The sequence below is a fragment of the Emydura macquarii genome, unplaced genomic scaffold (assembly GCF_026122565.2).
Source record: "Emydura macquarii macquarii isolate MOO-44397 ecotype Brisbane River unplaced genomic scaffold, CSIRO-AGI_Emac_v2 contig_450, whole genome shotgun sequence".
In the NCBI taxonomy this organism is placed as follows: Eukaryota; Metazoa; Chordata; order Testudines; family Chelidae; genus Emydura; species Emydura macquarii.
The window spans coordinates 9,496,387-9,522,836 of NW_027130587.1; the positions used below are offsets into that span (position 1 = coordinate 9,496,387).

Below are 26,450 nucleotides of genomic sequence, written 5' to 3' on the forward strand. Positions count from 1 at the left end.
ATTTCAGTTAGTTGCTTTCAAATTTGTAGAACACACTGTTGGGTGCATTCTATGGAGTAAAGTAGATTCGGTTACTAACTGCAGCATATCGTGCTTTCATTCCCCTGTTTGGCCGGTGTTTCTTAAAACACGGCTCAAAGGCACAGAATGGCCATTTTAGTATATGCTACACGTCCCATGCTTTTGTAGAAAGGAAGCAAAACATGGTTGCTATCATTTTATCAAATGAGGATTCATAAAAGAACATATGCCAGACCCAGTTAGATGTGGGTATCACATAGATAATGTCCACAAACTAATGTACACTTGCTTCTAAGCCGTCACACAGAAGCCTGCACGCGTTATCGTAATTCTTCAGTTCTGGAGGAAAATCATGCATTTCTTCATAAAAGCATTTGTTGACCGAGGGCTTGATTTCTGCAAGATGATGAAAGGAGAGTGGAACTTGCTCAACATCTACAAGGAGGCACACAGTATGTTGAAGGCTTGGTCTTTCAGTGACCACATTCATTTTAGTACAAAGTTACCGATGTCAACACAAAGGAAATAGTCTCCTTGCTTTAATGTGATTGTCTGCATTCTCACCTACGTTAATATTGACTGTACCTCGCTAATTCAGCTTTGTGAATGAAATATGGGCAGTGGATAGCAGTGGAAGTATATCATTTTTTTAGGGAATACCAAAGTTTAGAACACCTCACAGCATAGAAAGAAGGGTTTTTCTTTCTGGCTTTTTTCCTTAGTTTTTCAAATTTCTTAGGCTCCAATGGTAAATAGTAAATGTTCAGAGGCTGGATTTTGAGCAATTTTTCTTCACCCCTAGAAATGATCGTTAAGAAAATGTGAAGTTTGAAAATGTACGTGGGGAGGAAAAATCCCTGACCTCGACTTATGTCAGTCTTTGTTATGATGCATAGAGACTTTGCCTTCTCACACTCTACAGGCTAGCTGAAGAGACAAGTAAGAGTTTCTGCGTATTAAGCGCTGAATACTTTTGTATCAGGAACACTCATTAAAGCAAGTACAAGGCATAATCTCTCAAATGCCCCCACACACACCCAAAAATGCACCTGTTGCCAAGTGTGTGGGGAAAAAACAATCCTTGGTATGGACCTTGAGCCACTCATCATAATTTTTTGCCCAAGAGGAACCAAGTATCCTGATCTTAATTTCAAGCTGCCTTCTATAGCTCAGCAAAACGTCCAGAACGGTACAATGTTGGATAGATGGATACAATGAATCATGCAAATGTTGAGAATCTGTCTAGATTACTATTTGAGTGTGGCAGAGAGCTATATCAGATGAACTGTTCAATCTATCACCAGCACAATGGGTACCCGGTTGCGGGGAGGTGGGGGAGGAGAGAGAGAGAGCGAGCATGAAGGACAAAGTAATAACCAAACTTCAGTTTCAACTTTAATAAAAATAACCTGGGCTCTTTGCCAAGCTGAGAAATGGGCACTGCTTTACGGGCAGGAAAAAAACAAGTTTGCTGTAATTCACAGACCTAAGGGAGGTTCATAGATATATTTATAAAAATATGCCTTTTCCCAGTTTTCTAAAATAATTTGTTTGTAGTTTATGCCCATACTGATCAAACAAATCACCCATAAAAATGATCAGTAACTACCTCGAGCCAATTTTCCTATCCCTCCCTCTTTTGACAAGCCTAATGAAATATTTGAAGCGTTTCACCTAACAACTGCTGGCCCAAGTATTTGAGGTAAAATACGAGGCAGAAGCAGGTGGATTAGTGACTCATCTGACTGCACTGAACATCAGCTCCTTTCCAATCAACTCTCAAACTGAGGCTGATATATGTCTGTGAAAGAGACTCATTTATTTTTCCAAGTTCATTGAATACACTGGGATAAATTATAGCCCTGTGAGCCACTGAAGCACTGGGTTAGCATCCAAGTGTTGGGTTGGGGAACATTACGTCTGCATGGGCACACAGTAAATAGTGATCTGTCACAAAGCACTGCTGCAGCTTGCTGTGGAGGCATCTATGCCACCCCAACACTGGAACACTCCCTCTGGGGTGTGCTGAGTGAAAGCAGCAGAGCTAAACATGCACCCTACCCCTTGAAGCCAAAATTATGGCCACCTCCTCTGTGGGTGTGCTGGAGGAAGCAAAGGTCTCTCTGCACCCCCCACTCCCTCGAGTGTATACAGCATTGTCATGATTTGACCTGTTTGTTTCAAGCTGCTTTGATAGCTGTGACTGTATATGCAAAGGCTGTTTAATAATGAAAATTCTACTGGCATGGGAACTCACAGGAGAAATCAATACCCGTATAACAGGTAATTAGTCTAGTGGAAGATTGAGTCAAGTTCTTGCTTGTGTCTCTTGCTATGTATGCAATTGCTCACACTTCAGAGAGACAGTCTATGGAAGTTCTTGTTTTTTGTTCTTTGTCAGAGGAACTGAGCTGAACAAATGTGAGGACGCATCCTTAGTGGCATCTGTACTCAAACACTTCAGTGCTCGTCAGCCACAGTCCACCCTGGGCATGGGGAAGCAGATTTCCATCATTGCTCCCAGTGTGAACGAAGGCTTGAAAATGTTAGCTTAGCTTTTGATTCCCAGCTCATTGTACACCTTGGGCGTCATCCTGTAGTTAGAACACATTCAGTATTATTACGTGTCTAGATCACAAGTAAGATTGGCTTCAGTGAAGTCAGCAGTATAGCTAACTGGATGATAGGAAAACTGACGGAGACTGAACCTGCTGCAATCTCCAAGAATGCCTTGCAAGCAAAGAGTGGGCCTGATTGACCTTTCACTTAAACAGGTCGTGCATTGCTACAGCTGCACTGTAGCCAGGGAGTCTCTCCCTTCTCATTTGCACTGTTGTCGGTCAGGAATCAGGACCGGTCTGTGTAAAAGCCCTCTACAAAACACATTTGCAGAAATCAAAATGAGTGTGATGGTTGATCATGTTCGGATCATCATTAAACACACTCAAACTGTGATTCACTGTCACTCACTGTGATGTGTCCATAATTACTACTGCAAATCAATGTCATGTGCCTTGTGATCTACTGATGAAAGGCACTATAAAAGCGAGAAGAATATCATTATCCCTGTTTAACAGAAACAGAGGCCAGAGAGGGGTAACGTTACTGCCCACGGTCACCCAGCAGGTCATTAGTGGGGCTAGGAATAGAAGTCGGGGCTTGTGACACCCAGTCCAGTGCTCTTGCCTCTAGGCCACCCTGCTTCTAGCACAAGTCTACTTGTAGTACAGTGGAATAAAATTGTTTCAGGGAACTTTCTTCTTTCCCTGTAAGCTCACTCCTGTTCATAATGAACGTGCACTCCATTGTAACTCTTCCATTGTACAAATGGTGGACTGCAGGAATAGAGCATCCGTGAAACACACCACTTCTATTTGTCTGGGAGGTGGTATCATCATTCCTGTCCATGTCAGATCAGAGGAGGAGAAAAGAACTTCTCTGTAAAATGTGGGGGTGACAAGTCCCTGAGGAATGCATTCCAGACTACCGGTCTTGCTTCATTTGTTCCCTGCTGGAAGTGAATAAATGGCCTTCCAGAGGTCCCCTACATACTACACAGCTTTTAGTAAATACTCCCCCCAGCTAGCTGCCGACACCCACTACAACTGCAGATGATTATCAGTACCATTCATATGTGTTTCTCTGCTCTGTATGGTATCCTCTCTCAACTGTTCTACCCATCTTAATGATCACACTGTGTTTCTCTGTGTCAGATACACAATTTTCTTATTTCGGTTACTTTCTTTTAATGTCCTCTCACTATTTTGTAAAAGACCAGATGACATTTTACATGAATCATAAATTGGCTCCAGTGTATAAGAAATTAGGAAATGTCAGAATTACAGCCGTGATGGCTTTGTGAAAGGTAGATATTCGCAGCATTCTTCGTCATATGTTTCGGAGTGCTAAAGGAGAATGAATAATAAAGGGATGGAGCTTCAACATTCAGTTGTATGAATTCCATTCATTCGGTCTCCAGTGTCTGCACATTAGCCCAGATAGCATTGCTATCAAGATAGGACCTGGGCACTTGCCACAGAATTATAGACCAGTAACTAACGGGAAAATAAAAGTTCTTTCAAGGAAGCAAATGGAGAAAGACAGTGGGATCAAGGGTAGCCACCCAGGTTTAGAAAGTGTTTAAACAATTCCACCTAGTTATATGAGGATAAGTCATGACTAGGAGGGAGACAACAGCAGTCAAGGTGTAGGGATGGTCATAAAATGAAATTTTTTTACAGTGTCTCTCATCAAGCATGCAGGATTACGATCCACAGCGGGCTCGTGGAAAAAATGAAATGCTGAATGTTATAGAAACAAGCCCTAACACTAAACACAAGCCTGACACACAGTACCAGAGGGAAGGACTAGAAACTGTTGTGGAACTAAGAGGAACATAGTTGTGAAGCAAAACTATTTCATGAGATTATCATTAGACGGTGACCGGCTAAAACATAACGATGCAGACCAAACAAAGCATGTAGAAGCAGATGGAAAATGGAGTTAGAAGGAGCCAGGCCACTCACGGGAAGAGCTGCATGCATGTGTGAATGAACACTGTGCAGCCAATCATACCACAGAACTGAGGAAAAGGTTGGAGTGGACAGAGAAGCTGAACAGGAGCAACTAGCAAGATGAGCTCCCTATGAATTATTCCAGACTAGCCCTGAGTGATGGGGGTATCTGGTTGTTACTAAGTGATTAAGTTAGAGAGATGGAATTATCAAACAGACTGATTGTTTTATAGCATAGTTTTGTCTGCATTTGGGGGAGCACCGGGGCTCATTTTTCTTTTGTAAAATCTGTTCAAATTATTTGATTTCCAGCCGGGTTTGGGATAAAGTGCAGATAAACGAACTGAACCTGTTGAGGTTTGCGCTGCATTGACGAGCTTAGGGGAGGAGGAGGAATAATAAAGGGTCACTGTAAGAACTCAAACCATATACAATTATTGGCTGTGAAGTGAAAGATTTACAATGCTTTCCAGAAGAGGTGGAGTAGCCAAACCACAGCGCAATAAAAAGTTGTTTTCGGCAGGTCCAGTTCCAATGGTTAGAAAATATCATTATTGGGCCAGACCCAACTAAAACTTTCCTTTCTTTTTTTCGCTCCAAGGGCACTACCTCGCTAAATGGAATGGCAACAACTTCTTCCTATGAGCTCTCGAATCCATTGCAGAAACTTCCTGCCAGCTTGCAGAACTGAGCTCATCTGTTCCACAGACACCATGACAGATTTAAAAGGTAAAGAGAAGAGCTAAGACTTGAAATCCTGTTGTTTAAATTTTTAAGACTCAGCCTTTCATTTTTTTGATGGTTTGAGACAAACATTAATTAATATGCATTTGTATGTACTGTACTGGAACTTGTGATAACATCAAATCGAGTGTGATGAAAATCCACAAGCAAGTGGGATAGTCAGAGAGAAAAATATTACTTCATATATAATTCACTGCATTGCGCTCCAGATCTGTGCAAGGGGGTTTTCAAACCGTGTGCCATCTTCTGTGCCGATAGGAGAACGCAAGGGCTGATAGTGTGAATAAATAATGGTTCTTGTCTTTCAAATTGGAATCAGGCCCTTAAGCTCTAATTCTGCTTCCTGCAAAATCTGAATTCACAGGGAGCCTAAGCCCACTCCTCTCCAAGTCCAGTCGTTACCTTTGTGTTGAAAGATGCCTTTTCCCCCGTTCATTGGATTTGATGCTTGGGGCTAGGAGTGGATTAGCAGCCCTAGCGCCGAGTGTACTGCCATTACCCAGAGAAGAGTTAAAATCAGGCAACAGAGCAAGATTCTGCAAATATGCTTCCAACTGGACTTGGAAACACCTTTCCTCCCCTCTTCCAACCAAAATGGGCAACCAAAGTTAGTGCCAAGGCAATTAATAGTCATAGGACCGATTGTCACATTTTAATCCCCCACTGGGCCATCCCATCAGTGCAGGACCAGCTGTGCCCAAGGGACGATTCTGTCCGGACCCTCAACATGTAAATAAAATGGCATCCTCCGCACCATGTGACCTCACACATATGGTGCATGCCAGGTCACGCTGTGTGGAGGATGCCATTTTGCATGCCTGACTAAAACTCTCCTAGCATGCCCCTGCATCATCCCCATGTTCATTTTCTGACCGAAGTGAAACACTCTGAAACACACCTTCCTGTTAGCGTTGAGTTGCGTAATGAGGAGCAGATCAATTTCTCATCTAATGCGGCATGGTTTTAGCTATGAAGTCCTTAATCTTTGGTGTCTTAGAGCTGTTATTGGGCTGTGAGCTGTGCCAGAGCTTGTCAAAACCTTTGTGCTTTGGATAATTGACCAGAGCTAGTTGAACTGGCTAACTGGTGATGTGAAAGTTCTTCCAGTCTGCCAAGCTCATGAGTTTAAGCAACCTCAATTAAACTCAGTGTAGCACTTGAGCATATTCCAACTGGGACTTTCACAGCCTTGAATCAATCCAAATATGAACCCTGCAATTGGTTGCGGTTGTGGGATTTCATTCATGAACGCACATTGCTCAAACCCTGTCCCACCGCTCTTGTTTTAGAAGGAAAGGAGCACTTACGGTGCTATTTTGAGATTCAGTCCTTTCTCCAGCTGTAACCTGCCAGGGAGGAAATTTTGAAGGATGAATTTAAAATCACTGAACCATGGGGCTTCGCAGCAGAAACACTAACAGATAATCATGACACTGGCAATGATTGGTGCTGGTAAAATATAATTATAATACATATAGAAATACAGGCGCTCACTGCAGAATACAGCCAATTATAGCAGACCATTTAATGCAGATTGGCACCTTCAGAGGCATGTCATTTGCGCCAGCAATGAGATGATGGGCTAAAGTGGCTGATAATTCTGCAGGATTAAATGGGCATTCAGGCATGGATGCTTGTTAATGTCTGGCTTGAAAGGCCTAGGTAAGTTAGTTACAACAATAGGGATGGCCAAGAGCCACAACCTTTAAAGAAAGGGCGCATGCACACACACTATCCCTTGAAAATGACAGTAGTGGCAGCCTCGGGTATGCAAACAGCTTGGAATTAAAAAACCTACACCAAGGGGCATTTTGCCTTCTTGTTTTAGGGTTTCTAGGTATTGAATGTTTGTGTTTCAAAGTTTCTTGCTGTAGTTCTTTTAAAAAAAACACCACTGCTGCTTTGGGAACATTGTTGCTCCCTTGGTGTAGTCAAAAGCACCTTTATTCAGAGGTTATTTTTTAAAGTAGTTTCAGTCTCTCATGGCCTAGAGGTAAGTTGAGTGAACTCTGTTAGTTCTACAATGTGTGACTATAAAGCAGTAAGAGTAAGTCAAAGCTAAAGGAGAGAGTGATCACTAATTCTGCTCTCTGGAGGCAAATGCAGTAGGATGCGTGTTGGAAAGTAATGGAGCTGCTACATTTTTGCAAAAGTTCAATGGGAGTTGCTTCTGAGCCTGCTCTTGGTTCTTACCCCCTCTTAACGCCACACAGATGAAGCAAAAAAGTCTGTTCTTGTTGCCTGACAATCCCCCCCATCTCATTGCAAGATGACGTTGTTGGGGGTGGGAGCTGGTATTTAGCCATAAGTTGTGTACACACACACACCTTGTCCCTAAATCTACGTTACACTTGCTTCTGCTCCCCCTAAGTTCAACAAGCTGATGTTTCTGTGTGTTAATAGAGTCACTGCGCCACACACCTACTCTTTTTTTTTTATTAGGTAGTATGGCTGTTGCTATGCCTAGTCTCCTATCCATAAGACTATCTTGGAGCAGGCATCGAGTGCTGCCTCCAGATGTGCACAGACACCAGTTCCTATGTGTTCTTACACTGGGGAGCCTATCCTCATCTATAGGCAGCTAGCGATAGGAACTGGCATCTTTGCCCAGCTATGGACACCTATATAGAAGACTTCTGGTCCTATGTAAACGCCCAGCGATAGCTCAAACTAGATGCCTATTCTTATGGCTAGGTCAAGACAGGGGGATCAATGGTTGCCTGTTCCTAAGTGTAGCCAGGTGTTCCCAGGTATCTGTGGTTATTCATGGGTGTTCCTGGGTGTAGATAGCTGTCGCCAGCTAAAGACACTTCTTCCTAGGCACCTATAGACTGGGATAGAATGCTACACATAAGAACAGGCATCTATGTCCATCTCTGGAAGAAAACATAAAATCTTCTCTGCTAAAATTTGCAGATGACACAAAAATTTGGGAAGAGGTTAAATAAACCACACCACTGATTCAGAGTGGCTGGAAGCAAATACTATGCAGTCTAATACAGCTAAATGTTAACACGTATGTCTCCGAACAAAGACTGCAGGCCATTCTTACAGGATGGGGGACGCTCTCCTGGGAAGCAGGATGAACATGATGGATAGTCAACTGAACATGAACTCCCACTGTGAACAAAAGAGCTGATGCAATCCTGGGATGCATAAGTGGGAATCTTGAGTAGCAGTAGAGGTTATTTTACCTCTGTATATGGCATTGGTGCGACCGGTGCTGGAATGCTGTGTGCAGTTCTGGTGCCCATAATTCAAGAAGGATGTTGGACAGGATTCAGAAAAGAGGCACAAGAACAATTAAAAAAAGATGCCTTATAGCAATAAGTTCCTGGAGTCTAATAAAGAGAAGGTTAAGGTTGATTACAGTCAGTAAGCATCTACATGGGGAACAAATACTTAATAATGGGCTCTTTAATGTAGCCCATTATTACGAGCTAACAAACACAATCCCAGTGGCTGGAAGTTTAAGCTAAGACAAATTTACATGGGAAAGAAGACATTTAACAGTGAGAGTAATTGACCATTGGAACAATTTACCTTGGTAAATCATAGCAGATTCTCCATCACTGACACTTTTTAAATCAAGATCTGCTCAAGGAATTATTTTGGAGACATGCTATGGCCTGTGAAATATCACAGGTCAAACCAGATGGATAATAATGGGCTTTTCTGACCTTGGAGTCTGTGTATGTATATGTACATATACACTGTGCCTATACTTAGATACCTGTGTACATAGTATACACATAGATGTGTCTGTCTATGATGCAGATGCGTCTCTCTCTCTCTTCTGTCTATTAGAGTGTATATCTTTATTAGGCCTGGTCAAAAATGTTCTATGACTGTTTTTTGACAGACATTTTCCCCAAAAATTTCATTGCTCTCTGTGGAAAAAACCCAATGGTCAAAAAACAATTTTTTTTCTATTGAAAATCTACATTTCTTAAACCAGATCTAATATTTTTGTGTGTGTTGGGGGAGAGGGATCTGTAAGATACCATCTAGAACACTTTTGCCAAAACCTGCATGCCCTTTGCACTGCACTCTCAGTTCCATAAGGACAGATGTTGTCAAATTTTCCACATCCACTGAAGAAGGGCCAAAAGATCTTGTTCATTTGAAGAAAAACTATTACTTTTCAATTCCTCATTCTTTAGAATGTATTCTAATTAAACAATTGAATGACATGTACTTTTTATTCCTCTGCTGCTAGTGACAAATGTAGCCCATACATCACATACAGAGAAGATTAACCTTCTCCCCCACTCTTTTTTTAATCCCAATATTCCTATGCATGGAAATAGAATGCACCATGAGTGCAGTCATTACTGAGGCTCACAGTGAGTTGAAAACTGACTTCAAAGGGAGGTTTGCACCAGGAATGAAGCAATGGCCGAGGACTGGAGGATTTGGCTCTGAATTCATGTGAGCCATTTTGACAGATGACCATTACTTAGGTCTGACTTTTATTCTTGACTGTGACATTATTGCACCCAGACCATTTCCTTTTTTCTACCATCAGTGAGAATCTGGCTCTCATCCCTGCATTGTTTTCATTGGGTTCTTTTTAATCACACAGAGCGATGGAGCATGATTTCAGTGCTGGTAGTACTAGGCAAGGTCTCAGACAATTTTAATGCAGAGTAAACTAATGGAATAGTGCAGATGTATTACTTCTACTAGACAACGGACCAAGGAATTTGTTGTTCCTATGAAGCTGTGTGTAGTTGGTGGATGGGTGTAAAAAACAACATCAGAACAGAACATTCATTTTCTCATTCTTTAATGAAATTTCATAAAAGGTTACTTATTTTAGCAGGGTGGACTGGACAGCTCTCAATAGCAACAGCCATGGAAAAATAGGTTTCACAAACTTTTAAAGTACTGTCATTCCAGAGCATGTGTGTGAAGCTAATTTATACTACAGCTGAACGAGAATCAGATTTTCCATTTCATGGGAAATTCCAAACAAATTTCTATTCTGAAATGGAATGAAAAAGATTCCCTAGAAATTTCCCCAAAATTCTTTTTAGTCAGTCAAAATGTTTTGTTTCTATTTCCATGTTTAAAAAGTTAACACTTGTGTTTAGAATATTCCTTTCAGAAAATGTCAAAACGAAAAAACAAAACCAGGCTTTATTGATAGCAAGCATTACACAACTCTATCAAAATGCTTCCCTTTGGCTTTTTTCAAAACATTTCAGTTTTGACAAGTCAGTTTAGAAATTAGAGCTCAGCGGCAGGTTTTTTTTGTGGTTTTGTTTTGTGTGTGTGGATAAAATCATTGCTGTTCCTACCTTTTTGTAGCCTTAGTATGACCAACCAATTCCTTCTCAGTTCAAAGTCATACTCACACTCAGACTGCATAAATAAATATTAGCAGTGATTGACATATCATAACAACACTGGCACCAGTGAAGGGTGAAATAATGAAGGCTTCTAGTTTGACCCATAAACGATCAGACGTCCGCATCGAGTACCACACGATTCATGTTTCAAATTTCTTTAGGTGTATAGACTGTTTCCTTTCAGTTAACCAGTTTCTTTTTCACTTTCTGATTATGCCTATCAGAAAGGTCTATGGGCCCTGCAGAAAATACCATCTGAACAATGAGCAATCTCACTCCACTGATCCATCAGTCGAAACTGTGAAAGAAATAGTTTTTACAATATGCTTCAACTGGTCAGACTCTTGGCCTGATTCTCCACTAACTTACACCAGCTGTAGTCATTTACACAAGCAAGTAAGTTGGGGATCCATCCATTTTGAGAAAGTCAAAAGAAAGTATATGTTAAATAGCCTCTGTGCCGGGACATGAAATTTGACACATCTCTAAAAATAAGGGTCCATAGAAAGTGTGTCTCCGGAAGGATACTACACACAGTAAATGGCAGGCATCTACCTCAGAAGGATAAGGGGCTCATCCTTGCTGAGGTACAGGCTTTTATCTAGGTACTTCATCTCTGACCTCTGTGGCTCACATGGCATCTTTTAGTTTGCCAGTTAGACTTTCTGGTGTAAAATGAAGATCTCATTAGCACATCATTACCCAGGATGCTTCTCCTTCAGGTCAGCTACTTTACTGAATTCAAAAGGCTTTTTTTAATGGCTAGAGCTGTTTTTATTGTTCCAGGATCAAATGTGCTCTACCGAGGAGAAAATACACCAAAAAGAGCTACCTAAATTTAGGTTAGTGAAAGGCACAGTCAAGTGAAGGATTGTGAAACGCTCAGCTAAGGAATGTGTCTGTGTGCTAAAAACGCTGTCTGCTCCCCATTAATGAACATATAATTTACAAAGTCTAATGATTCTGGTAGCCACTTGTAATGATCGAGACAGCAGTGATTTCAGATCCTTGCATCTTGTCATGTACACCGCAGAATTGTAGTGAAATAAGTCATTACCGACAGTAACAGGCCAATCATAAATCAAGGGAGGTCGTTTTTGAATAATTACTAATATTTTGAAGTGGATATACAATAGATTTCAGATGTGAGAATTCCGAGTAGTACCCCTAACTTTCCATTTCCTTAATGTAAAGGTATATCACGTAATGTAAAGCATTGGGTAATAATTATTTGATTAACTTGCTGATAAGAATACTGTGGGAGACCCTATCAAAAGCTTTACTAAAGAAGGACGGGTTGGATGAATGGACTATAAGATGGATAGAAAGCTTTCTAGATTATTGGGCAGTGATCAATGGCTCGATGTCTAGTTGGCAGCAAGCAGAGCGCCCCAGAGGTCGGTGCTGTTGAACATCTTCATTAATGATCTGGAGGATGGTACCCTCAGCAAGTTTGCAGATGACACTAAACTGCAGGGAGGGGTAGATACGCTGGTGGGTAGGGATAGGATACAGAGTGACTTAGACAAATTGAAGGATTGGACCATAAGAAATCGGTTGAGGTTCAACAAGGACAAGTGCAGAGTCCTGCACTTAGGACGGAAGAATCCCAAGCACTGCTACAGACTGGAACCCAACCGGCTAGGCAGTAGTTCCACAGAACAGGACCTGGGGGTTACAGTGGACAAGCAGCTGGAGATGAGTCCACAGTGTACCTTTATGGCCAAGAAGGCTAATGGCATAGTGGGCCAGCAGATCAAGGGACGTGATTAGTCCAAGTGAGGCCTCACCAGTGCTGAACAGAGGGGAATATTGTGTCCAGTTTTGGGCCCCCCCACTACAGGAAGGATGTGGACAAATTGGAGAGTCCAGCAGAGGGCAACAAAAATGATTAGGGGGCTGGAGTACATGACTTATGAGGAGAGGCTGAGGGAACTAGGCTTGTTTAGTCTGCAGAAGAGAAGAATGAGGGGGGATTTGATAGCAGCCTTTAACTACCTGAAAGGGGGGCTCCAGGGAGGATGGAGCTAGGTTGTTCTTGATAGTGGTAGATGCCAGAACTAGGAGCAACTGTCTCAAGTTGCAGTTGGGGAGGTCTAGCTTGGATATTAGGAAAATCTTTTTCCCTAGGAGAGTGGTGAAGCACTGGAATGGGTTGCCTAGAGAGGTGGTGGAATTTCCATCCTTAGAGGTTTCTGAAGTGTGGCTTGACAAAGCCCTGGCTGGGATGATTCAGTTGGGGTTCGTCCTGCTTTGAGCAGGGGGTTGGACTAGATGACCTCCTGAGAGCCCTTCCAATCCTCATCTTCTATGATCTTCAAAGCACTTCACAAGCATTAAGTAACACAGCCACCCTGAGATGGAGTAAGAGAAAATTCTTCACCTGGGGAAACATAGGCTAAGTGTGGATTTGCCCAAAGGCTGCAGAATGTGTCAAGGCTAGAATTAGAAATCAGGACTTGCCTATGCCTGTACTGAGAGGTTTTGTGTCATTCTGAGGCATGGCTATGTCTGTTGAGAACACACAGACATGTACATACTGTACAGGTCAACCTTCTGATTCGATTTAGATTTAAAATAGGATTACATACTAAGGGTCTGACCCTGCTCTTGGATCCAGGCAGAATTACCCCGCCGCTGATGTCTGTTGGGTTCCACATGGGTGCCAAGAGTCTGTCCATGTGGTCTAGAGTGGGGCCTAAAAACAGCAAAGCCTGTTTGAAAAGGCTGTGCTCCATTCTGTCCTCTGTACAAGTAACTTGGAGCCTTCTTCCATAATTACTCTCTAGCTAATTATGCTGAGGCAACGGAAGTGTGAAATTACCTTGCTGCATTAATTTCACATTTTACAGTGTTTCTCTCATTGATTTTATTTCCCGGGAGCTTCAGCATGGCATTCGCTTTGCTTCCCAGGATGAATTTAATGGTTAAAAAGCATGCATACGGGGCATGGTTCTGCAGTTTTTTCCACCTCTGAAGTGCCACACAATCTCTATATAGATTAACATTTGGTTGAGTTTGTACAGTTACCTCCTACAAGATGGGGCCAACTGGATTGCCATCCAACTGTGAAGGAGGATTGCCCCTATGCTGTTAATGGAGTGTTTCTTTTAGCTCAGGTGGTAGGTAGGGCCTGTGCTCATGGTGAAGGAGCACCTGAGTTATAGGCCTAATCTTACACTATGGCAGCTTCTTATATTATAGTAACAAATGGGTAGCTGACCATGGATTTAACCTGACACTTGAGAATGTTGGAATTATTTATGGTTACTCTTCGGTTTCCTTTCCTGAAGGTTTCAGAACCTTTAGCATTATACAGAATCAAACACAGAGTCTAAACTAAAAGGGACTTTGGCAATTATCCATTTGCTAAGATTTCTCACGCCCAACTTTGTAGGTTATTGTCCCTCCACTACCAGCTATGCACAATTCATGAACGGGTTTTGCCGGAACTGAAAAGCAGCTCAAAAATCAGTCAGAAGCCAGCAAAGAATAATGATCTCATTACCATAGTAACGGGCTCATTACTCTATGCTGGCTGTTGCTAATACAAGATTGAAAGATTCTTTCCTGCAGACAAGTCTGCAGGAAAGGTACACATAAATATACATTTATAAATTAAAATTAAATTATGTACTAAGTATTTAAATATACTGTGCCTGTCTTATGCAAGAACTTGGTAATGTGCCTAGGGTTAAAATTCACAGCATGCAAAATCAAAACAGGCCCACCGAGACAACACCCGTAAATCATAAAAGAAGAAAAGACCTCCAGTTACTACTTTCCAGCCACTCACAATGTTATCCAAATCAGTCAACTTTCCTCTCACTAGGGAAAGCATTATCCTATTAGAATGCCCTGAAAGTCACCAAAATCCAGGTGGACCGATTAAGTTTAAAAATGGATCAGTTGTCATATATGACATTTAACTGCCATTAGGTTTAAGAGTCAGCGGCTTTCTGGAGTTCAGGAAAGATAGCCAGGCTCTTGTGCTACATGCTGGGGTGTGGTATCATCGTCTTATCAAAATTCTACTGACATTCAGGGAGAAGTGACGGCTTGAGGAACTACACTGATGCCCTAAGCTCTTATGAAAAAGACTCCGGCAATCAACGTCAGAGTGATTTCCAACTGTAAAAAAGTGGGAATATCCACTCCATGCATCTGTGAAAAAACTGACCCTGCTGGAGACTGAACTGAGGCTTTTCAGTGCCACTTGTGCTGAAGGAGAAACTCGAGTAGCTGTCGGTATTGGCGTCACTGACTCAAGCAGTACGACGACGGTGCCCAAATTTCTATATAGATTGCAGCTTCCTAGGAAGAGCCCGAGTGGTCTCAGTGAATTCAATAGGGCCAGTTGCCTGAATAAGCAGCACCAGTAAGGGGTCACAGAATCAGACACCCAGATGTAGTCTTGAGGAGATTACAAAAGAACCTACAGAGCTTTCAGGACCAGTCTCAATCCATGTAAAGGCGACTGTAGTGGCGGCTCAGCACTACGCGTGACCGTGTCTGAGGACAATCAGGCCTGTAGAGGGCATTGGAATCCGCTCCACAGTGGAACCATAAAGCAGCATCGGGGAACAAGGTGCTCACATAAGTGAGCTCCCCATTTACCTTGTCTGCAAGTTCAATAACTCCTGCAAAGCAGCCACAAGAAAAGCAAACTAAGAGTTAAAACTGAGATCGCCAGAGTTGGTTGGAAACTGGAATTCCCTTTCTGTAGGGAACTTTGTTTTTCTTGGTTGCAATTTCAGTGTCCTGGAATGGGAAGAAAAACGAACATTTCCACTGAGCAATAATTCCAAATATTTGTTTTGACCTTTTTGAAATGTTTTGGAGGCTGTAATGGAAAAAACATTCCATCAGAAAATTGTGAACCAGCTCTAAGAATCCCCTTAAGCGGGTTAGGGTCCTGGGGGGAGATATGTTCTTCCCTTAGTCTCCAATGGAGTGCAGCCTCAGCGATTGCTCCATTTCAGAGCTATCACTGATGGATTTAACCATGCTGTCCTCCATCGCTGAGCCCAAAACACTCACTGTATAAGCACAGGATCTCCTCATCTTCCTACCTGGTGGCCCAGCAGGGCCAAGACATGGATGGGGAGGCTGTGCAACCATAGCAGTATTTACCTAGCAGGCACCACATAGTTACCACCAATGAGGGGGATTCCTCCCTCTCTCAGTATCCAATTAGTACTTCACGGAGATGGAATTAGCCACAGTGCTCTAGCAGGTGTTAAGGTCTGGGTCTGGGCAAGATACCGTATGACTGTAAACTCTCAAGTGCTATTTATCCCATAAGATGTCACATTTTCTCCACACATTCTATCTCTGTAATCAACAGGTCAGCAGGTTTCTGAGATGAAACCATCAACAATGAACAACAAAAACCTAGAATTCCAGTCCAGCCCAGCTAGAGTGAAATCTGTATGCAACAGAACTCCTGTTGCCATTGCTGGGTAAGAATGTTCTTGTCTGTCTTGTCAGGTGCACAGATCTAGCACTGGGCAGCAGATGACATTAAAACAGACACTCTCTATTACTATGCATAATGCTTTAAATCTGCAAGACAATACACTAACCAGGACTCTGAGTCAAAGAGACTTTTACACCACCCTAAATTCTCCAATTCAAGGCACGGGCATAAGCATTATTGAACCAGGTTAAAAGAAATAGGTCCCTTGACATATGAAAACTCCGTAACGCCATTACTGTATACTCTCTAAGAATTGTAATCCTGTGTCAATTCAATTAACCTTATAGAAACTAAAAGACGGAGAAGAAAGCGATGATTTTTTTTAAAAGGGGAAAACACAGTTAGGATTAATTGACAGCTCTAGGATTTAACAACTTTGGACAGGCATTAATACTGCTGACCCTCAACTAAAGGTGACTGTGGATTTGATCCTAGTCAAAGTGAATACATAATTAGATGTAGGACATCTTTAGTTTAGGTTCCAACTCTACAGGAGAAAACTTGCAAGTAATTGTAACTGGAAATAAAGTTGGAAATTCCCATTTGGTACAAGGACAGCTTCAGATGCTGTAGGCTTCCTCACAGATATGAATACACTGGAAAATAAATATCTCAAATAGGAAACGTTTGTCTACATTTACAAAGTGAACTATCCTAAAGACTATAAAAGTAACATATTTCAAGGCTATCCTGAGCTACATCATGTCTAGATCCTTTCCACCCAACATGTATACAGAGAGAAGCAAACAAGAGCATTTAATTATTTATGTTACTGCCTGAGTGCTCTGCAACTCACCATTTTTCATTAGAAGTGTGCATCCAAAGGGATGCATGCTTAAGTGACCCAGATCTTTTGAGGTTGACTCACTAACTTGTTCTGGGCTTCCATTTGGAGATATATTAGACTCGCACTGTATCTTTTATTAACAAGCAAAGTTACATGTATTAATGGTCCCAATTCTCTTCTCAGTTCAACTAGCAGTGACTCAAGAATACCTCCACTGAAGTCAGGAAATGAGAAAATAACCAGGGCCATTCAGTAACAAAGAATCCAAAGAGTTTTGAGACTGCTATTCTTTGAGACTATCAATCACATTTATTAAGACGTGGTAATTTATAAAATGCATTTACCATGATATCTGGTATAGACGATTCTTCAGCTGAACTCAGCTACACCAGACTGAGGAGTTAATTCTCTCCTGTACTTGAATAATCCCTACAAGGGAGAGGAAGCTTCAGAAGTTTCAACTTGTAGCATTTCTAGGAATTCTTCTACCATGGGGTTTTCACCCATAAGAATGTTCCACTTCTTTACTCGTGGATTCCCCCCTCTCTCACACCCAGCCTCACCAGCTATAACTCTGCTAGTGACTCTACTTTCAGAAGCTTCCCCCCACTACACTTGCCTCCAGACCCTAACTTCCTCCAAGGTTTTTGAGGAGGGAGAGAATTCAACAAAGCACCCTCTTGGCATTTCTTCCAGCGTCTTGGTGCTAGAACCACAGGAACCTGTCACGGAGGTTAGAGGAACCATGCCCCAGGGGTGTGAAACTCCATCTTGTGGATGGGTAGGGATATATAGGGTCCAATAAGTAGTAAATGTAAATATGTGCATAAATGCCATCCTTTACAGGTGCCCATTATTGGTGCCAGAGCAAATATTGCCTTACATTTTCTCCTTTCTTTCACCTCTCTCACTTGCTCAACAGCCTTCATTAGAGCATACAAGACAAAAATGTGTGCTCTTTTGTGCATACTGGGGAGAGAAAACCATAACCCTAAGGTGGGCAGGGAGGAAACTTACTCAAAGAAGGTGAGCAATTTAAGATGCTACTGTAGATACCAAAGAAAGCGACGTCTGTATAGTCTTGGAAGTAAAACACCATCATTTTGCTGTAAAAGAAGTGCTCATCACCATTTGAGCTGCATCTCTCTTTGATATGTGTGTTCCTGGTCTTCCACCTGCAACAACAGTGTAAGCTGTGGGCGATGATGATCTAGAAGAGTACGATGCAGCATAAAGAGGCTGTGGAACACAAGATGATAACACCACTTGTACGTAGCTTGACTCTCATCTATCTGCCCCCTATTCATCAATAAAAATGGTTTTCTCCTCTGCCCCCCAACTTTACTGACCAATTCTGACAACTAGTTGGCAGTGTTCTTTCTCCATCGGAGTCTTTCTGTAGTGATCTAAAGGCATCAGCACCCCTTGGAAAATAAAAGGAAGCATAGTGTGTTGGAGGTGTGTTTTTGATTGACAGGTCTATGTTTAACTATATATACACTTAAAGAATTATTTGAACAAGGAAGCTTGCCGGAGATTTGCTGTGTCTGCCCAACTGCTGGGTGTAGGCCTTGCACAACAAATGAAAGAAAACAGAGGTGAGTTTATTCTCTGTCCATTGTTAACAAGTGGCCTGATGTCCAATTTTTCTTTATCTACTAACTACATGTTAAAAGGAGTGGTGATGTGTGATAAGCTTGCAGCTGACGCATTGCATAATAGCATATTGTGGACAGCTCATGACTTTGCCCAGGGATTGATCACAAAAATTAGTAGATCAATCAGAAAATACATGATATGATGTATTTACACAATATTCATTTTCATTACCCAATAAAGCATTTTCTATGCAAAGGATCCTCATCATTACTGCCTAAAGGGTGTATTGAGAGGTGCATGACATGGATACCGCCTTATGAGATTCCTGCAAGAACGGAGATAATTACCAAGTGTAATTTTCCATTGACAGGAGCAGAAGAAAGTGCGCCTGAACATGGCCAGGCTCCTTATGCAGTGATGGTGGTTTGTTGGTCACAGACATGGTTGGCTTCTTCAGCAAACTCCTAGAAAATGCAACTGTGAAGCGCTGCCCCAAATGCTACATGCTCCCTGCAGTGAGAAACAAATGTCCTGAAATCGAACAGTGGGAAAACACCAGGGACTGGCCTTCTGGGAGCCTTTTGGTTGGTGGATTCCTGACCCTCCCCTCTACCTACCAAGGGCAGAAATCTTCATCTAATTTCCACAGGTGTCTGATTTTTCTTTAAAAACTTCAGAGGACGTATGAACTCGCTGATCAATTTCCCTGATGAATCTCCTCGGCAACAGTGAACCCATTTTTACAAACGATATAGGGCTGATGGGAGAAGCAGATAATGCAGCGCTGTGTGCTACAGCAATGCATGAACAACATTAAGACAATGTTAACCATTCAGAGGCTGAGATCCGATAGGGAGTCCAATGATTGGTGGTGTTACTGAACTGCCTAGGCTGCCAAAATGAGGCTAGAAATCCCACAAGAACAGGTTCTCTGGCAACCCTCTGGCATGCCCATTGCTAAGCCCAGCCAGAAGAGCAAAGAAGCTCAGACATGGAAATGAACCTTCTGAAGTAAGTTGAGACATTGTATTCAAAGGTCTTGGGCAAATTTTCAGGTCACTTCTTATTTTATCCTAGTCAGTTAAACAATCCCTGAAGAGGATTCTGGGTCTGTAAAAATGTGGAGACCACCTTAAAAGCACAAAGATGAAATTACTTTCCTGCGTGTGCTCAGTAATGAAGCTATATTGAGATCCTCTGGGTGGGAAATATTTGCTATATTAAGCAAACTCCATATAAGAGTTGGGTTAAAAGACTATTTCTTTGTTGTGACTCAGAAGAATCAAGATAGAGAATATTCTCTAGTAAGGCAAATTATAGAAAATGATCTAATAAAAAAAAAAAAAGTCGTTTGAGGTGAAAGTTGCCTAGTACAAAGAAAACCAAAACGTGGCTGTGAAATATGACATTAGCCATGAGTGTAGTAGTCTACTTTTTGATATTTGTATGTAATCTACATTCCTAATGGTTATGATAGATCAAGAACCACTCACACGCGCGGATGGTAAAGTTCATAAATTTAAATAAATACTTTATGGCATGGGCGGGACACAAGTAAAAAGTAATTATTTAGTTTACTAAATAATGTCCAGTTATCTTAATATTTAAAAATAAAATTTATCAGGAGTTTTGATAGGTGATTAGGTGTTTCCACTATCTTGACCTATGAGAATAATGTCCTTGATCCACTCAGTCTTTGGCCTCTCTCCAGTGAATCCTAATAAAGGGTCCCAATTGTGTTGGTGATTTTTACAAATCAGGAAAGCCTTTAAATACAAGCTTAACCACATGCTCAACTGCTTTGCTGAATAGGGATTGATACTACCAAATTTCATGGACATAGGGTATAGCGTCCTTTCTCCTCTAGGTCAATGACTCTTCTCTATTACCTGCTGACAGGCTAACCCCTCCCGTTACTCCCCCATCCATATATATCTTGTAGCTGCATGGCTCCCTTTATTTTTATAACACGTTGTTGTCATAATAAATTATAAAATTCCCACTAACACATGTTGTAGAGTGCTCAAGTAACTTTTTTAGGAGGGATTTTCAAAGGGGCACTAGGTGCCTTTTGTGCCTTTAAAAATCTTGTAGCTGACAGCATATCATGCAGGCAATGACTAAGAGCTGTGTGACCAAAGAACTGAGATCACTGTCTAAACCAATATTGTCTCACTCTTTCCTTGTGCTCCCCCATTTGATTGTATCCGCCTGTTGTCTCTTGTGTGAAACTTAGATGATAATAAAGCAAGGACTGTCTGATGCTCCTATGCATTGTTTAAACATAGCACAAGAGGGTTAGGGTTACCATAACTTTTTGTTCTACGTGCTACCACAATACAACACAAGAGGTAAGTGACACACTCTCACAGAGCATCAAAGATTCCTCCTTGACCTCCACCTGCCTTGTGAAGGAACAAAATGGAAGTGAGAACATTCACAGTTTACACAGGCACTTTCACCTCAGTTCCAATGCTGATGGTTCACCTTCCTCTCTTTGACAAATGCACTCTTCCACATCTCCATTACCATGGATGACGTGTTGAAAGACCTAAATTCCTCTGGTGGAACTTAAGATAATTGTGTGTACACATACACACTCTCGCCCCAAATTACTGTAGTGAATGTATATGCAATTTTATTATATTATTATTAATATAACTATTAAATTGCAAACAGCTGTGTACAACACTAGCAGTAAATGAGGTAAATGACTCCATCAGCTATTATGGAATTCCATCATAGGTGAGTGCGCGCCCCGTGCACGAGCCTCCGGAAGCTTTTCTGCCCTAGCAACCCCCTGCGGGTCGGCTCCTGCGCCCCCTGGAGTGCCGCGCTCATGTCGCGGTATATAGGGAGCCTGCCGACCCCGTGGCCACCAGTCCCTTCTTTCTGCCGACTCCGACAGCGGGGACGGCGGGTGGGTTTGATGGATATGAGCAACACATCTCGAAGAACAACAGTTACTGGTAAGTAACCTTGTTTTCTCTCTTCGAGTGTTTGCTCATATGCATTCCATCATAGGTGATTATGTAGCCATACCATGGAGGCGGGTAGGAGTCACTGTTGAGTAGCCCTTCTTAGGACGGCTCTGCCTACAGCCGCGTCTTCTCTTGCCTGTTGCACAATGGCGTAATGGGAAGAGAAGGTATGGACAGATGACCAGGTTGCTGCCCTGCAAATGTCCGTCAGGGGCACCCGTTCCAGGAAGGCCGCTGACGAGGCCTGGGCTCTGGTCGAGTGTGCCGTCACGGAGCTGGGAAGCGGCACCTTCGCCTGCTCGTAACAAGTGCGGATACATGCGGTAATCCATGTAGAGATGCGTTGAGAAGACACAGGTAAACCTTTCATTCTCTCAGCAACCGCGACGAACAGTTGGGTTGTCCTTCTGAAAGGCCTTGTCCGATCGATGTAAAAGGCCAGGGCCCTCCTGACATCTAAGGAGTGCCATCTCTGCTCTGCCTCCGATCCGTGGGGTTTGGGAAAGAATACGGGGAGGAAAATGTCTTGGTTACAGTGGAACTGGGACACCACCTTGGGTAAGAAGGCTGGGTGGGGTCGCAGTCTCACTTTGTCCTTATAGAAGACAGTGTAAGGGGGCTCCGAGGTCAAGGCTTTTAACTCGGAGACCCGTCTGGCCGAAGTAATGGCTACTAGGAAAGCCACCTTCCAGGACAGGACCAGCAAAGGGCATGTAGCCATGGGTTCGAATGGGTGTCCGGTTAACATGGAGAGAACCAAGTTCAGGTCCCAGAGAGGTACCGGGTCGCGAACTTGCGGGTATAATCTCTCTATCCCCTTCAGGAACCTACAGGACATAGGATGAGAGAAGATAGATCTCCCTTCCATCGGCCGGTGGAAGGCCGAGATGGCCGCCAGGTGCACCCTCAGGGAAGCCAGTGCGAGGCCCCGCATCTTCAGGTGAAGGAGGTATTCTAGGATTGCCTGTATGGGCGATGAACTAGGTAAGATCCCCCGGGACTCTGCCCAAAGGGTAAAGCGCTTCCACTTAGCCTTATACAGCATCTGAGTGGAAGGTTTCCTGCTCCCTAAGAGGACCTGCTGTACTTGTGTTGAGCAGGCTCTCTCCCCTTCAGTTAACCACAAAGCCTCCATGCCGTCAAGTGGAGGGAGTCCAGGTCCGGGTGAAGGAGGCGGCCCCGGTCCTGGGAGAGGAGGTCGTATCGCCTCGGCAGCGGTATCGGCTCGGCAATGGACATGTCCAATAGCATAGTGAACCAGTGCTGCCGGGGCCAGGCTGGTGCAATGAGGATGACATTCGCCTTGTCCCTCTTGACTTTCAGGAGCACTCTGGGGAGTAATGGAACGGGGGGAAACGCATACAACAGGGGCCCCGTCCAGTTGATTAGAAAGGCGTCCGAGAGGGAGCCGTGCTCTCGTCCCCGGAGTGAGCAGAACCTCTGGCACTTCTTGTTCCACGCAGAGGCGAACAGGTCCAGTTGGGGAGTGCCCCACTTGTGGAAGAGAGAAGACACCACCTCCTTGTGGAGTGACCAGTCGTGGCGGGGTACGAATGACCTGCTGAGGCGGTCCGCCTCGTCGTTCCTGACCCCGGGGAGGTGAGAGGCAGAGAGGTGAAAATCGTGCCTCACTGCAAGGTCCCATAGCTGTATGGCTTCCTGGCACAGAGTGGAGGAGCGTGCCCCTCCTTGCCTGTTTATATAAAACATGGCTGCTGTATTGTCCGTGAGGACATGCACTGCTCTGCCCGTTATGAACCTGAGGAAGACCTTGCAGGCGAGTCGAACTGCCCGTAGCTCCCTGACATTGATGTGCAGGTGCCGTTCGTGAGGCGACCATAGGCCTTGTGTGCTGAGGTCGTTGCTCATGTGGGCTCCCCAACCCACATCTGAAGCGTCTGTTATCAGCGTCACCGATGGGGTTAAGTCTGCAAAGGGAACCCCCCGAAGAACCTCGCTCGGGTCCGTCCACCAGATGAGGGAGGTTAGGACCTGGGCTGGGATGGTGACCACCCTGGAAAGTGAATGTCTGGCTGGGGTGTACACCGAGGTTAGCCAACCTTGTAGGGGCCTGAGTTTGAGGCGAGCTAGTCTCACCACATATGTGCATGCCGCCATGTGACCCAACAGCTGAAGGCAGCGCCTGGCTGTCGTCGTGGGAAAACTGAAGAGTTCCTGAATGATGGCGGTCATGGCCTGGAATCTGGGCAGCGGGAGGAAGGCCCGGGCTTGGACTGCATCCAGGGTGGCCCCTATGAAGTCTATCCGCTGTACTGGAGTAAGTGTGGACTTCTGCTCGTTGACGAGCAGGCCCAGCCTGGTACAGGTTGTGCAGGTCAGGGCTAGACTGTTCTGTACGTGAACCCTGGATCTTCCCCGTATTAACCAATCGTCGAGATAGGGGAAGATCTGGACGCCTCTGCGGCGGAGGTGGGCCGCTACCACCGCCATACACTTCGTGAAGACCCTGGGTGCTGAGGAGAGGCCAAATGGTAGGGCCGAAAATTGGTAGTGGACACCCGCTACCATAAAACGAAGAAAACGTCTGTGCCCAGGGAGGATAGAAATATGGAAGTAAGCATCCTGTAAATCGAGGGCAGCATACCAATCCCCTGGATCTAGTGTGGGAATGATGGAGGCTAGGGAGAGCATCCGGAACTTGAGGCGTCTGATAAATCTGTTCAGACGACGAAGGTCCAGAATAGGTCTGAGGCCTCCCTTTGCCTTGGGGATAAGGAAATAGCGGGAATAGAACCCCCTGCCCCTTTCCGAAGGAGGAACTTCCTCTACCGCCCCAAGGCGGAGAAGAGAGTGAACCTCTTGGACGAGGAGTAGCTCGTGAGATGGGTCCCTGAAGAGGGACGGGGTAGGGGGAGAGTCTGGAGGAAATGCCGAGAGTTGGAGAGCATAGCCTCGTCTCACTATGCTGAGTACCCAGCGGTCCGATGTTATTCCCTGCCACTCTCGGAGGAAGGGGTGCAGTCTGTTCATAAAGGGGGGGGTGGAAACCAGTGGGATGGTGATGGTTACTAGGCTGCCCTCGAGCGTCCCGTCAAAAGGACCGCTTGGTATTTTTCTGCTGGCCCTGCTGGGAGCCCCTTGCAGGGCCTTGGCGGTCTCTTCTGTTCGACTGCCTGAAGCGGTCTCGACCTCGCCTGGATGGAGTTGGTCGAGGAGGCAGTCGAGGGGCAGGCTGCTGTTGTTGCTGCCGTTGGGGTCGTTGTCTGCCCTGGCGCCTCGTGGCCTGTGGCATATAGAGGCCTAAGGACTTAAGGGTGGCTCGAGAGTCCTTGAGGGCGTGTAATTTACTGTCTGTTCTATCTGAGAACAGACCCACGCCCTCAAAAGGCAGATCCTGGATGGCCTGCTGCACCTCTAATGACAGACCCGAAGACTGCAGCCACGCGGCCCGGCGCATCACGATGCCCGATGCCATAGCCCTTCCCGCTGCGTCGGTGGCGTCGCTTGAGGATTGGAGGGCCGCTCCGGCGACTGTAGCTCCCTCCTGCAGGATGGTGTTGAAGTCCTCCGCCATGTCAGGTGGTAAAGCACGGAGGAACCGTTGGAGGGAAGCCCACAGGTTCAGATTGTACCTGCCGAGGAGCGCTTGGTGATTTGCAATGCGGAGTTGTAATGCCGCAGTCGAATAAATTTTTCTACCAAATAAGTCCAGTTTTTTGTTTTCTTTGTCCTTTGGTGTACTGGACTGGGCCCCCTGTCTGTCCCTCTGATTAACTGCATCTACGACCAGCGACCCAGGGGGGGGTGGTTGTACAGGTATTCAAACCCTTGGGCGGGTACGTAATATTTGCGCTCCGCAGTCTTGGAAGTGGCCGACACTGACGCTGGGGTCTCCCACAGGGGCTTGACCACCTTTAACACCCTGTCATGGACAGGGAGCGCGACGCGGGAGGGGCCTGCTGAGCTAGAGGTCCCGAAAAGAGGATCCTCCTCCTCCGATAGTTCTTTTAGGTCGAGCTGCAGATTGTCAGCTAGCCTCCTGAGCAGTTCCTGATGGGTCTTATAATCAGGCAGTGGTGTTCTCTGGTCCCTGGAGGTGGTGTCAGGAGGAGAGGAGGAGGAGGACTGGTGCAGGGGACCCGTAGATGGACCTTCCATCGGGTCGGAATCCTCATCCGAGGAGTCCGGTCTGTCCTGACTAGGAGGAGGGGGCTGGACCGCTACTGAGGGGACCGACGCCGCACCCTGGGTCTGTTGTTGAGGCCATGGTCCCCAATATGGCCATTGCCAGGGCCCATGCATCCATGCTGGCACCGGTCCCGGTGCCGTGGATGTTGCGGGCCCGGAAGGTGCCGGGCTACGGGACTTCGGGCGCTTCCCCTTGTCCTTGCCCCGATCCTGCAGTGATCTGCTCCTGGAGGAGCGGGAGCGGCTACGGCAGTATCTGTGACGCCGGCGCGGCGGGGAGCGGCTATAAGTGGACGAGCGGCCCCGGGACCGTCTTGCTCTACCGTGGCCATGCGACCTAGAGCGGTCTCTCCCTCGGCTGCGGCTGCTACGGTGCTCCGGAGAGTCTCCGAGTGGCCGGGCGTGCTGCACCGGGGACCTCCTCGGGGTAACTCTGGGGGCCCTCGCCGAGGGCGACCGGTGGTAGGGTTCCGGGGCAGGGTGACCCCGACGGCTGCCAGCGGATGGGGAGCGATGGCTGTCCCGGGAACGCTCACGGGCCCGGACCGGAGATCGTGACCGGTGCCGAGGGCTGTACCGGTGCCGAGAGTCCGCCCGGTGCCGAGGGCTGTACCGGTGCCGAGGGCTGTACCGGTGCCGAGGGCTGTACCGGTGCCGAGAGCCCGACCGGTGCCGAGAGCCCGACCGGTGCCGAGAGCCCGACCGGTGCCGTATAGCTCGGTGCCGAGAGTCCGACCGGTGCCGAGAGTCTGACCGGTGCCGTATAGCTCGGTGCCTAGAGTCCGACCGGTGCCGGTCATCACCCGGAGAGGGCGTTGGGTG

At 45.2% G+C, this 26,450-nt stretch overlaps 1 protein-coding gene and 1 long non-coding RNA gene across 6 annotated transcripts in view; one reads left to right on the forward strand and one right to left on the reverse strand.

Moving 5' to 3' along the window:
• Positions 1 to 26,450, forward strand: part of LOC137146571 (uncharacterized) — a 93,713-nt gene that overhangs the window by 65,374 nt on the left and 1,889 nt on the right. Inside the window, exon 5 of one of the 2 annotated variants that reach the window (XR_010917980.1) lies at positions 5,137 to 5,264. This is a non-coding gene — a long non-coding RNA (uncharacterized lncRNA). Of the gene's footprint in view, positions 1 to 5,136; positions 5,707 to 26,450 lie in introns of those variants that run through there. The other variant, XR_010917979.1, reaches the window with a different exon arrangement.
• Positions 1 to 26,450, reverse strand: part of CALN1 (calneuron 1) — a 269,840-nt gene that overhangs the window by 18,056 nt on the left and 225,334 nt on the right. The gene's annotated exons all lie outside the window — the stretch shown is intronic.